Here is a 13558-nt window from a genome sequence, read left to right as displayed (position 1 = left end):
AATTTTGATGTTTTCCATTTCTGGTTTTGTCAAAAAATTTAAAAAGCTAATAAATTATAAATATAGAAGTAGGTAATGTGAAATATCAATATTTTTATTTTATTGAATTTGTGGTAAATTAGAATATCCAGTTTCTATAACTGTTCCATAAGTTAATATGGGCCTGAAAGGCACAAGCTGCCCAAGCAAGAGTTCATTGCCAGTGACCTGACAAGGGAGATGTTTGTAAAACCAAGAAGAGATTTCTGGTCTCACTGTACTAAAATGTTTCCTTGCACAAGCACCATTTGAAATTAATGATATGAAGGCCCCTTTGTCATTAACAGATATCTCTAGTATGCATCTATCCCATGCTTCCTTAAATATGGAAATAGCACTATGTCCTAAATCTACCCAAATTACAGGATTTGCTTACCCTCCACATAGGTTGCTATGGCTCTATTTCAGCATTGTGGGGGGTTTTCCATTCAAAGCCAACAAAATTATATAACTAAATACTTCTCAAATTTGTAATTGGTTTAGTTTCCCCTTACCCAAAAGTCAGGTCCAGACTGGATCTACACTGCCCTAAATCCCAGGATCTGATCCCAGATTATCTGCTTTGAACTGGATTTTATGAGTTTACACTACCAGAAAATCTGGGATAAGCAGATAATCTGGAATCAGATGCTGTGATATAGATCCTTTCTACACTGTCATATAATCCAGAATAGAAAGGCAGATAATCCATATTACCTGAGTTGAACTGGATTATCTGAGTCTGTTGTTGTTGTTCATTCGTTCAGTCGTCTGCGACTCTTCGTGACCTCATGGACCAGCCCACGCCACAGCTCCCTGTCGGCTGTTACCACCCCCAGCTCCCTCAAGGTCAGTCCAGTCACTTCAAGGATGCTATCCATCCATCTTGCCCTTGGTCGGCCCCTCTTCCTTTTGCCTTCCACTTTCCCCAGCATAATTGTCTTCTCCAGGCTTTCCTGTCTCCTCATGATGTGGCCAAAGTACTTCAACTTTGTCTCTAGTATCCTTCCCTCCAGTGAGCAGTCGGGCTTTATTTCCTGGAGGATGGACTGGTTGGATCTTCTCGCAGTCCAAGGCACTCTCAGAACTTTCCTCCAGCACCACAGCTCAAAAGCATCGATCTTCCTTCGCTCAGCCTTCCCTAAGGTCCAGCTCTCACATCCGTAGGTTACTACAGGGAATACCAAGGCTTTGACTAGGCGGATCTTTGTTGCCAGTCTGATGTCTCTACTCTTTACTATTTTATCGAGATTGGACATTGCTCTCCTCCCAAGAAGTAAGCGTCTTCTGATTTCCTGGCCACAGTCTGCATCTGCAGTAATCTTTGCACCTAGAAATACAAAGTCTGTCACGGCCTCCACGGTTTCTCCCTCTATTTTCCAGTTGTCAATCTGAGTCTACATTGCCATATATCTAGTTGAAGTTAGATAATCTGGATCCACAGAAGGGTCCACAGAGTAGTGTAGATCCAGCCTGAATCTTATCTAAATCTGATCTGAGAGGGAAGCAGTTGGACATGGTGGCCTAGGAACTATGTTTCAGTAGGAATCTATGAGGTTGTGATGTGAGATAGAAGAAGCACAGTTTTTACTCTAAATTAGCCTTGTTTGTCTGCAGTGATGTCATCTTGCTAACAACTCTGAGCAGCTATAGCATGGACCACATTGCAAATGAATAGACTCAATCAGGGAAGTGACATCTCTGAGTCTGAAAGACCTAAGTGGAGGTGTTGATAACTGGGTGACCTTGAGGTCCTACTGACAGAGTTGTATGTTGAATTCGTCTTGAAAGAAGCTAACAACACCAAAAGTAGCTGCTACAGGATTCCAGCTATGGCTTGCAAGTATCAGTAGTACAATTGGTGCTTTTCAAGCAAAAGCAACAGATTGTTGACATATCCAGTTCTGCATAACCTTAGATCTCTACTGTCCACTTCCTTCCCTTGAAACCAATAAAAAAGGACAAGGCAACATTTCTTATGTATTATATCACAGAAACAGTAAAAGCTACAAGCAAGCAAAATTATTTTACGCCTTATCAGGGGAAGAGGAAATATATTGACAACTAATTGATTTTAGCTATAATGGTGATGCCTGTTGATCAATATATTAATCCATTAAGTCTTGTTGAGAAAATTAACACATAAGTACTTAGATTTACCTAGTTGTTCCCAAACTCAGCATATGCCTTTGCTTCTTCCAGATTGCACTTTCTTCATACAAAGATATCATCTGCAATAAACATCATCCAAAATAAGAAGCAGTTGTTGCCATAACTAGCTCAAGTTATTTTAACCATTTCTTTACTTATAGTTTTCTATTTTAGCATGAAATCACAAAAGGCAAGGTTACAACAACTATGATTATGGCACAACCTGCAGCAAATACGGCTCCAAGTTTAACATTTTTAGCTGAAGGTGAGCTGAATAGAAATACAATCTGACATCTGTATTTATGAGATTGGTACCTGCAATTTAACTTAACCATACCTAAAAAAAATGTTCTCTCAAAGCATTTTCTTGGTCTTCCTGCACAATTCTATGGTATTCTTCCACCAGAAGTTGGCCATATAGTTGTTCTGGAACACCAGCCACCCCCCTTCTTGGAAAGCCCGGAGTTTGGGTGGGTATAGACTGGAACCCGCACTGAAGCAGATTATTTTAACACATTTCAGTGCAGGTTTTAGGGCTGTGTGGAAGTGCCCTAAGGCTTCTCTTACAGGGAAAAGATATGATAGTCATCCAAGAAAAAGAACCAAATGGGTTTTGGGGAGCTGTGAATGATTAAATATTTCAGGGATTAATGTGCGATCCTAATGTATCTAAGGGCCCTTCTAAACAGGCCTATATCCCAGGATCTGATCCCAGGTTTTCTGTTTATCCCAGATTATCTGGCAGTGTGGACTCATATCATTCAGTTTGAAGCAGAAAACCTGGAATCAGATCCTGGGATATAGGGCCTGTCTGGAAGGGCCCTTAGTAAACTTCAGCTCCTTCTATCGAACTGTATTGAGATGTTCCTGTTACGTTTTGATAGCCTGGTCACGCTTAGCATATTGAACTAATAGGAACAACACAGGAGGGGAAAATGTCTTATTTAAAAGGTATAAAATCATGCTCTCCAGACTGTTCTAACAGCATGATAGCATCTAGTTTCACTGCAAGTTGTTTCTTGTAATTCACTGCAAGGAAGGAATCCCACTGGAGCATTGCAGCACACCAAAATATCTGGGAGTCACCCTGGACTGTGTTCTGCCTTACTAGAGGCATTGCTTGAATATCAAGCTAGAAGGGGGGTGGTAGAGATAATATCATATGAAAACCGACTGGCACAACCTGGGGATCACAACCAGACACAGTGAAGACATCTGCCCTTGCACTTTGCAACTCTGTTGCTGAATACATATGAGGGCAAGATATACAACAAAAAGTAATAGAGTTATATAAGAAGTCTGCTGTAGGAATCAGCCGGTTATTTCATATCAAGAAGTTGGTGATTAAGAGACTTGCAAAAAAGAACTTACAAACTTTGTCATTGAATAACTTTTGGTTTTCAAAAAGGACTCACAAACTTGTGTATTTTTCTGTAGGAATTAATTGTTTATCCCATATAAGGGAGTTTTTTGGTTTAGAAATTTGCATTGTGAATTGCTGTTACATATACTGTGTACAAGCTGCTAGTACATTGCATGTTGCAGTACTATAGCATAGATACTACATTCATTCTTATGATTATACCAGCTGTTCCCTGTCACGCGTTGCTATGGCTCAGTCTGTGTATATGTGTTTTGTGTGTGTATATATGTGTATATGTGTATGTTTGTGTACATGTGTCTATATTTGTGTATATATGTGGTTTTGTGCATGCGTTGTAATGCTTTTTTGTTTTTAGGCTTTTTACGTCCCTTCCACTGTGTTTTTCAGTGTTTTTTTGAGTGATGGTCACTTGTTGGCCTGAAAGGTGTATTGTGTCCAAATTTGGTGTCAGTTTGCCCAGTGGTTTTTATGTTAATCCCACAAAAAAATTACATGTTTATTTATATAGATAACTGTATTACTTTTTGTTGTATAGTGGCCTCTTGCCCTTGTACTTCGGGGAATCACTTTTCTCTATTGTTGAAACAGTGGGTATGGCTCTTAATGAGACATGATACATTATTACAGGAAGTTGACGCCCTACACTGCCTGAGAAAATACACTGTTTAGCCAGTATTGCACACCTGATATCTGCTGGGAAGTAGCAGCCAGTGTAGAAAGGACCAAGGCATTGACATCCCCGGCCCTTCCTCTGTTCAGACATCAGCCGGCAACCTTCTTACAGTGACACCAGAAACCAGCTTCTGGTCAAAAGAAATTTAGTGGTTGTGATATTGTGGCATCGAATTGTTGCCACTGTTAGCCACGCTGAGTCCCACCTCGGGGGTTGAGAAGGGTGGGATAGAAATGTTGTAAATAATAATAAAAAAATAATAGTATAGTAAGTTTTAAAATTTTGTTTATGGTTTGAATGTATCATAACTGTATTCTCTCATGAGAAGAAAGGAAAGCTTAGAGAAGACAATTATGCTGGGGAAAATGGAAGGAAAAAGGAAGAGGGGCTGACCAAGGGCAAGATGGATGGATGGATGGGATCCTCGGAGTGACTGGATTGACCTTAAAGGAGCTGGGGGTGGTGACGGCCGACACAGAGCTCTGCCGTGGGCTGGTCCATGAGGTCACGAAGAGTCAGAAATCACTGAATGACTGAACAACAACAAAACTGTAGTCTCAATTCTTCTCTAAGGAAAGCTTAGAGAAGACAATTATGCTGGGGAAAATGGAAGGAAAAGGGGAGAGGGGCCGACCAAGGGCAAGATGGATGGATGGGATCCTCGGAGTGACTGGATTGACCTTGAAGGAGCTGGGGGTGGTGACCACCGACACAGAGCTCTGGCGTGGGCTGGTCCATGAGGTCACAAAGAGTCGGAAACGACTGAATGAATGAACAACAACAAAATTGTATTCTCAATTCTTCTCTAAGGAAAGCTTAGAGAAGACAATTATGCTGGGAATAATGGAAGGAAAAAGGAAGAGGGGCTGACCAAGGGCAAGATGGATGGATGGGATCCTCGGAGCAGGCATGTAGACGGGGGGGGGGGGGGGGAGCTCAGGGGGCTTCAGCCCCCCCCCCCCCCCGAAATTCTCATGGTGGTTCGCGAAAAGGCCTTACTGGTGCATTATTTAAACTGTTATGTTTATTCATATCATGATCTGATCACCATACTCAATATATCCCATATGCATGAGGGTATTGGGGTAATGATACAAAAGGTTTGCTAGGCTAGACCCTCTTTCACTCAGACTCAGCCCCCCCCCTCGAAACTCAGCCCCCCCCCGAAACCCCCCTGAAAATAATTCAGCCCCCCCCCCCCCGAAACGAAATCCTGGCTACGGGCCTGCCTCGGAGTGACTGGATTGACCTTGAAGGAGCTGGGGGTGGTGACGGCCGATATGGAGCTCTGGCGTGGGCTGGTCCATGAGGTCACGAAGAGTCGGAAATGACTGAACGAATGAACAACAACAAAACTGTATTCTCAATTCGCTTCTGATATGATAAAAACAACAACCCCAAAACCTTCCACACAGCCCCTATATCCCAGAATATCAAGGCAGGAAATCCCACATTATATGAGTGTGGACTCAGATAACCCAGCTCAAAGTAGATATTGTGGGATGTTCTGCTTTGATATTCTGGGATATAGGGCTGTGTGGAAGGGCCTTTAGTTTCACTAAAAAAAAGCTGCTCTCTCCTGATGTGATTGAGAGACAGGAAAACTCCCAAGTTCAAACTATTCTGTATAAGAGGCAGAGAGGATTGGGTTTAACGCAGGCATAAGCAAACTTCGGCCTTCCCTCCAGGTGTTTTGGACTTCAACTCCCACAATTCCTAACAGACTACCAGCTGTTAGGCATTATGGGAGTTGTTTATTTATCGTGTCAGTGCAACCAGTCGGTTATATTACATTTCTAACAGAACAAAGCAAAAAAAAAAGAAGACAAAATACAAAAATTGTGAGTTTGGTAGTTGATTAAATGTCCTTTGACCAGTGTCTGGCCACTTGGAGTGCTTCTGGTGTTGCTGCAAGAAGGTCCTCCATTGTGCATGTGGCAGGGCTCAGGTTGCATTGCAGCAGGTGGTCAGTGTTTTGTTCTCCACACTCACATGTCGAGGATTCCAATTTGTAGCCCCATTTCTGGAGGTTGGCTCTGCATCTTGTGGTGCCAGAACGCAGTCTGTTCAGCACCTTCCAAGTCGCCCAGTCCTCTGTGTGCACAGGGGAGAGTCTCTCATTTGGTATCAGCCATTGGTTGAGGTTCTGGGTTTGGGCCTGCCACTTTTGGACTCTCGCTTGCTGAGGTGTTCCGGCGAGTGTCTCTGTAGATCTTAGAAAACTATTTCTAGATTTAAGTCTGGCTGATACCCAAACAGGGGATGAGCTGGAGATATCTCTGCCTTGGTCCTTTCACTATTGGCTGCTACTTCCCGGCGGATGTCAGGTGGTGCAATACCGGCTAAGCAGTGTAATTTCTCCAGTGGTGTAGGGCGCAGACACCCCGTGATAATGCGGCATGTCTCATTAAGAGCCACATCCACTGTTTTAGTGCGGTGAGATGTGTTCCACACTGGGCATGCATACTCAGCAGCAGAATAGCACAGCGCAAGGGCAGATGTCTTCACTGTATCTGGTTGTGATCCCCAGGTTGTGCCAGTCAGCTTTTGTCTGATATTGTTTCTAGCACCCACTTTTTGCTTGATGTTCAGGCAGTGCTTCTTGTAGGTAAGAGCACGGTCCAGAGAGACTCCCAGGTATTTGGGTGTGCTGCAATGGTCCAGTGGGATTCCTTCCCAGGTGATCTTCACAGCTCGGGATGCTTGTCTGATCTTGAGATGAAAGGCAATTATGGGAGTTGAAGTCCAAAACACCTGGAGGGAAGGCCTAAGTTTGCTTATGGCCCAGTGGTTCTCTACCTGTGGGTCCCCAGGTGTTTTGGCCTTCAACTCCCAGAAACCCTAACAGTTGGTAAACTGGCTGGGATTTCTGGGAGTTGTAGGCCAAAACACCTGGGGACCCACAGGTAGAGAACCACTGGCATAAGCAAACTTGGAGAATCACTGGCTGAGGCCTGATGCGATCTGTTAGCACACTGCAGCATGTCTCCAGGCGGCGGCCCCTTTAACTCTGCCTTCTTCCATTGTGCCCCTGGAGCAGATGCTGGCCGGCCAGGCCCTTCGCCTTCCCTTCCCTTCCTCAGACAAGGGCCGCCTTGTCCCCTCCGCGGGCTCCCCCTCCCCCTCTCTGGCTGCTTGGCGGGTGAGAACCGGGCGCGCGGCCAAGTCTGCTCGCGCAAAGGCCGGTGTCAGTCAAGGGCACCGCCGCTCCCCGGGCGGCCCCTCCCCCTGCAGACGGGCCCGCGCATGCTCTTTGGGACCCTGCGCGCGGCCCCCTCCCGCGTGCCAGGGAAGGCCTCCCAAGCGCCACAGGGCAGCCCCGGGGCTCATTAATAATTGCGGGCGGCTTGCCATTTCCATATTTAAATCGCGGGAGCAGTGTATGATTAATTAAGGAGCAGGAAACCCCCTCCTTCCTCCCTTTATCCCTATCGCAACCAGGAAAGAAAAAGGAAAAAAAAAGCAGAGGAGGAAGCTTCTCTGACTCATCCAAATTTTCCAGAAAGCCAGTTAACTCTTTAGGCAGGGAATGCACACAAAGATAGGGCAGAAAAAACATAGAATCATAGATTGGAAGAGACCTCATCCAGTCCAACTCCCTGCCAAGAAGCAGGAAAATTGCATTCAAAGCACCCCCAACAGATGACCATCCAGCCTCTGTTTAAAAGCCTTCAAACTAAGGGGAAGAGGGGGGAAAACGATATAATAATAACTATAAAGAAATACAATATGTACAAGTGGATAAAAGGTGTGTGATTTTCCCAGGCTCAGCCAGGCCTTCAAATGCTAATGAAGATGGTCAGTTGAAACATTCACACCTAGCTCCAGCAGGGAAGAGCTCTTTGCCCCACCCCAGCCATTCCACAGATATATAAACCCATTGTCCTAATTCCAACAGACCTCACTACCTCTGAGGATGCTTGCCATAGATGCAGGCGAAACGTCAGGAGAAAATGCTTCTAGAACATGGCCCTATAGCCCGAAAAAACCCACAAGAACCTAATAAAGTTACTGTCTGGACGGGCCCTCATTGATTTGTGGCACCAATTTTGTCATCACTGCCAGGTTTGCATAGATATTTCTATGAGAAAACCTTCAATCAGGTTTGTTCTCTCAACAGGGCCAAGGTGATTGTGTGTCAGATACTCCCATGGCAGATGTTTCTGGTTCTTTGAAGGAAAGCAAACTGGTTCAGATTTCAACTGGTTTTGGTTGAGAACTCGACATATTTTTCTGAATTACTACTTTTTACAGATAATAATAGAGAATTGTTTTGTTTTGTTTTTTGTTTTTTAAAAAAACCTTCTCTACTCTTTGGGCATATTTGAATGCAAAACAGTAGGTTTAAGCAAACCTAAGTCTTAAATTACTGAAAAATTATACTCCTCCGCTTTCCCCATCTAAAGTAGATTCAAGTGATTTGTATCATCCTGTATTACTCATATGCGTTTACACATCTCTCTGGTGTTTTTCAGCCGTTCTTTTCTAATGCTAGTTGTGCAGCCTGATCCTACTCATGTTTATCCGGAACCAAGACTCAGTGTTCACTGTGGTTTACTGCCCAGTTGAGTATGACTAAAATTGTAGCTTCAGGTTCCTGGACAGCTCATCAAATGCAGCAGAGTTTGGATATCATTCATCTGTCCAAATGGGAAGGTTTTAATCTTTTTGTGGGGGAAAAAGTAACAGCCATAGAACAGTCTTGGAGAAGAAATCTGGATTGTTAAATAATTTATCTGACTGATCAGTTCTAAGGTAGTGTTATTGTGAAACAGTTTGTCTATGGTAGAAAGGGATGATCAAGGATGGAAGACAGATCTGATGTGCCCCGGGAGCCTCTTGTGCAACCTGTCTAAAAATCAATGCATACACATACATAGTAACCCATCACAGTTCTTGCACCGGTAACATTCAATGTATTACTCAGTAATTATGTTCCCCTTATATTCTTTGAGCCATGCACATCCTTCTGTATCACTAAAGACCCAAAGTGGTTTATATACTGTATATACTCAAGTATAAACCTAGTTTTTCAGCCCTTTTTTTAGGCTGAAAAAGTCCCCTTGGCTTATACTCGAGTCATTGTTATTTATTATTTTACTCTGCTATAAATCTATCATCTATCTATCTATCTATCTATCTATCTATCTATCTATCTGATAAAAGGCAGTGTTTGCATGCGGGGGGAGGACGGGAGGTGTATGTGACAGCGTTCTGATTGGCTGCCACTGTGGTACTATTTGCATATGGTCTCTGATTGGCCACCAGAACATTCCGAGCTAGCAGAGGGAAAAGGAAAGGGGCCCGAAGCTGTCAGGAATGGTTGGAGTTGAAGTCCAAAACACCTTGTGGCCCCCAACAATGAGAGAACAAGACCAAAGTTGGCACACAGACCCCCCCCTCCCCAAGACCCACTCAACATCCTGGTGCAGTTTGAGGGAGGATGGACCATGGATGACGGGACTTGCAGTACTTTAACTCACTTCTTTAGAGCACTGTGGCCCACACCAAGGATGGATCAGGACCAAACTTGGCACACAGAGGCCCAATGGCCCACTTTACAACCTGGTGTGGTTTAGGGCAGGATGGGCCACGAATGATGGGATTTGCAGTACCTTCACCCAATTCACTTCCCACAGAACATTGTAGCTCCAAACTTGGCACACAGAGTACTCATGACCCACTCTACGTCCTGATGCAGTTCTAAGGGAATGGACCATGGATTATGGGACTTGCAGTACCTTTACTCACTTACTGAAACCACTGCGACCCTCATCCAATGACTGATCAAGACCAAATTGGCACAAAGAGCCCCCATGACCCACTCTACATCCTGCTGCAGTTTGGAGGAGGGTGGACCATGGATGATGGGACTTGCAGTACCTTCACTCAATTACTGAAACCACTGCCACCCTCATCCAATGACTGATCAAGACCAAACTTGGCACACAGAGCCCCCATGACCAACTCTATATCCTGCTGCTGTTTGGAGGAGGGTGGGCCATGGATGATGGGACTTCAAGTACCTTCACTCACTTCCTGAAAACAATGCAATCATCCTCCAATGACCAATAAAGACCAAACTTGGCATACAGAACCTCCATTACCCACTTTCTGTAATAAACCGGGCAGCACCGGGTCCCCAAGCTAGTACATAATAAATGTATTATTATTATTACATTTATTGTTTCACTTTATTATTGTTGCTATTATTACATTTATTATTTTACTCTATTATTACTGTTATTATTACATTTCCATTGTTTTACTCTATTATGGTTATTATTATTGCATTTATTATTTTATTCTATTTATTATTATTGGATGGATGTGTAAGCACATTTACATTGAAGGAGGTCAGAATAAGGCTTGAATCAGAGTTGGGCACTCTTATCTTAAATTACAGTTTTATGTAAATATTCAAAAACATTTAACCTACTGATGCCTCAATTAATGTAATTATATTGGTATCTATTTTTATTAAGAAATTGACCAGTAGCTGCTGCATTTCCCACCCTCGGCTTATACTGGAATCAATATATTTTCCCAGTTTTTTTGTGGAAAAATTAGGTGCCTTGGCTTATATTTGGGTCGGCTTATACTTGAGTATATACGGTAAGTATTTTTACTTAGTTCATCCTAACCCTTTCCGTTCTTTCCTAGGTCTGTATTTCCTTAACAATACAAGAATCCCGTTTCTTGCTCCCCTTTATCTCACCCAGACAAGAATTTATTGGTTTCCCATCTGTTTGCAAGATTAGCAACAGAACTGCCAGTCCATTTCATGTATATGGGCCCTTCCACACAGCCCTATATCCCGAAATAAGCAGATATTGTGGTATTTTCTGCCTTAATATTCTGGGATATAGGGTTGTGTGGAAGGGCCCTATGCCTTTCCACCTAGAAGACACCAGCAACCAAGAGCTGTAGGCATCTTGGCACAGGAATTTTACTTATACCATGCAAGTATAAGTAGAGATCAAACATAGTGTAATACCAAGGCAGGGAGTGCAGAACTCTGTTTCAGAAATTTCAGTAGTGGCAGGATCAAAGGCAAAAAGGGTGGGACAAAAATGCCATTATATTTTATTTTACAGCTATTATTACCAGTAACTAAGCCACGGGGGAACCACTTTAAGTTTTTTAGACCAGGAAACAAACTGCATGAAAACTGATAAACTACCAAATAGTTTTATCATGGAGAATGAAGTGTGGATATCATGAAGGCTGCAGTGTCCTTTGAGTGGTGGTTCATGCCAGAAACTCCATTTCAGATTCCCATCGTGTCCTCAAGTTCTTTGAGTGACCTTGGGCCATTCAAGGTCCAACCTCAAATCTTGCACTACGTTAAAAGTAATAATAATAATAATAATAATAATAGCATTATTTATACCCCGCCACCATCTCCCCAAAGGGGACGCGGGGTGGCTTACATGAGGCCACACCGATCAATACAGTAAACAGAATATAACACAAAACACAACAAAATCAAGAAATAAAATAACACAAAATACAGAACCAATGAAATAAGCAATACAACAGTAAAAAATCAAAACATTAAACACTAACATTAAACACTAAAAGTAGGATGTAAGTCAAAGAAATAACTCTTATCCTAACTTACCTCGCAAGGTTGTTGGTAGGATAAAATGGTAGAAAATCTCCATATTCTATAGCTGCTGGGGATAATGAAAAGAAATAGTTGTCAACTCTGAAAGAATAACAGACATCAACAAATGGGCAGAGCTCAGCATTTTCAGGATAAGAATTTTCAGAGGAGAAGCCCACCACCATTTTTCCTCCCAGTGCTTACATGTGAGCCAGGATCTCCTAAACACACCAATGGTTCTCGGGTTCTCATTATCACACCATAGGAATATAGAACATGGCCTACAGACATGCATTTAAATATATACAGTGAAAAGGTCTGTTTGAAGAAGTCATATTATGAGACTGGCAGTGGTCATGCAATAGAAAGGAAAGCATTTCTTAAATTTCACTTCAGTGGACTTCAGAGTAGTCACCTTTGCCAGAGTAACTCTATTTCTTAAAACAAATGCAAGGAACTTTCAGGTAGCTGGATCCCTTGAGGTTTCAAACCTACTTCTCAGAGTCTTTAGGGCACTGTTTCTCAACCTTCCCAATGCCACAACCTTAATACAGTTCCTCATGTTGTGGTGACCCCCAACCATATTTTTGCTGCTACTCCATAACTGTAATTTTACTCCTGTTATGAGTAGTAATGTAAATATCTGATATGCAGGATGTGTTTTCATTCATTGGACCAAATTTGGCACAAATACCCAATACGCCCACATTTGAATACTGGTGGGGTTGGGGGGGGGGGGGTTGATTTTGTCATTTGGGAGTTGCATTCCTGGGATTTATAGTTCACCAACAATCAAAGAGCATTCTGAACTCCACCAACGATGGAATTGACCCAAACTTGGCACACAGAACTCACATGACCAACAGAAAATATTGGAAGGGTTTAGTGGGCATTGACCTTGAGTTTTGGAGTTGTAGATCACCTACATCCAGAGAGCACTGTAGACTCAAACAGTGATGGGTCAAGACCAAACTTGGCACAAATCCTCAATATGCCCAAATGTGAACAGTGGTGGAGTTTGGGGAAAATAGACCTTGACATTTGGGAGTTGTAGTTGCTGGGATTTATAGTTCATCTACAACCAAAGAACATTCTGAACCCCACCAACGATAGAATTGGGCCAAACTTCCCACACAGAACCCCCATGACCAATAGAAAATTCTGTATTTTCTGCCAAAGTACTTCATCTCTGCCTTTAATATCCTTCCCTCCAATGAGCAGTCTGGCTTTATTTCCTGAAGTATGGACTGGTTGGATCTTCTTGCTGTCCAAGGCACACTCAGAACTTTCCTCCAGCACCACAAGCATTTGCTCAGCATTCCCTATGGTCCAGCTCTCACAACCGTAGGGTACTATGCGGATCTTCGTTGTCTCTACACTATTTTATCGAGATTTGACATTGCTCTCCTCCCAAGAAGTAAGCGCCTTCTGATTTCCTGCTGATGTTATGTATTTAAAGGTGCCTGGCGATGTAAAGCTTATTTTCTGAGGTGTGTGTGTGTGTCAACATGTGTCCTGAACAGTTTAATACATGTTATCTATGTATTCAATGTAAGTCCATACAGAAGATCAGGCACAGAACAGTAGATGATACAAAAATATATAATTAGATTAAGATTCATAAAATCTCAGGTATGCAAATTCAGTGATGATACAGACTGGCAAACTTGTTGCTGCGGGCACCTGTTCCCATGGAAACAAATGGTTTCCATTTCATGGAGAT

The 13558-nt window shown here is 42.9% G+C and overlaps 1 long non-coding RNA gene across 1 annotated transcript in view; it reads right to left on the bottom strand.

Moving 5' to 3' along the window:
• Positions 1-2108: 2108 nt before the first annotated feature.
• Positions 2109-13558, bottom strand: part of LOC132775418 (uncharacterized) — a 70967-nt gene continuing 59517 nt past the window's right edge. Inside the window, exons 3-4 of the long non-coding RNA XR_009631532.2 lie at positions 11851-11905; positions 2109-2249 (exon numbers count right to left, since the gene is read on the bottom strand). This is a non-coding gene — a long non-coding RNA (uncharacterized lncRNA). The remainder of the gene's footprint in view (positions 2250-11850; positions 11906-13558) is intronic.

The sequence above is a fragment of the Anolis sagrei genome, chromosome 5 (assembly GCF_037176765.1).
Source record: "Anolis sagrei isolate rAnoSag1 chromosome 5, rAnoSag1.mat, whole genome shotgun sequence".
Lineage (NCBI taxonomy): Eukaryota > Metazoa > Chordata > Lepidosauria > Squamata > Dactyloidae > Anolis > Anolis sagrei.
This window is presented reverse-complemented; position numbering and strand designations above follow the sequence as displayed.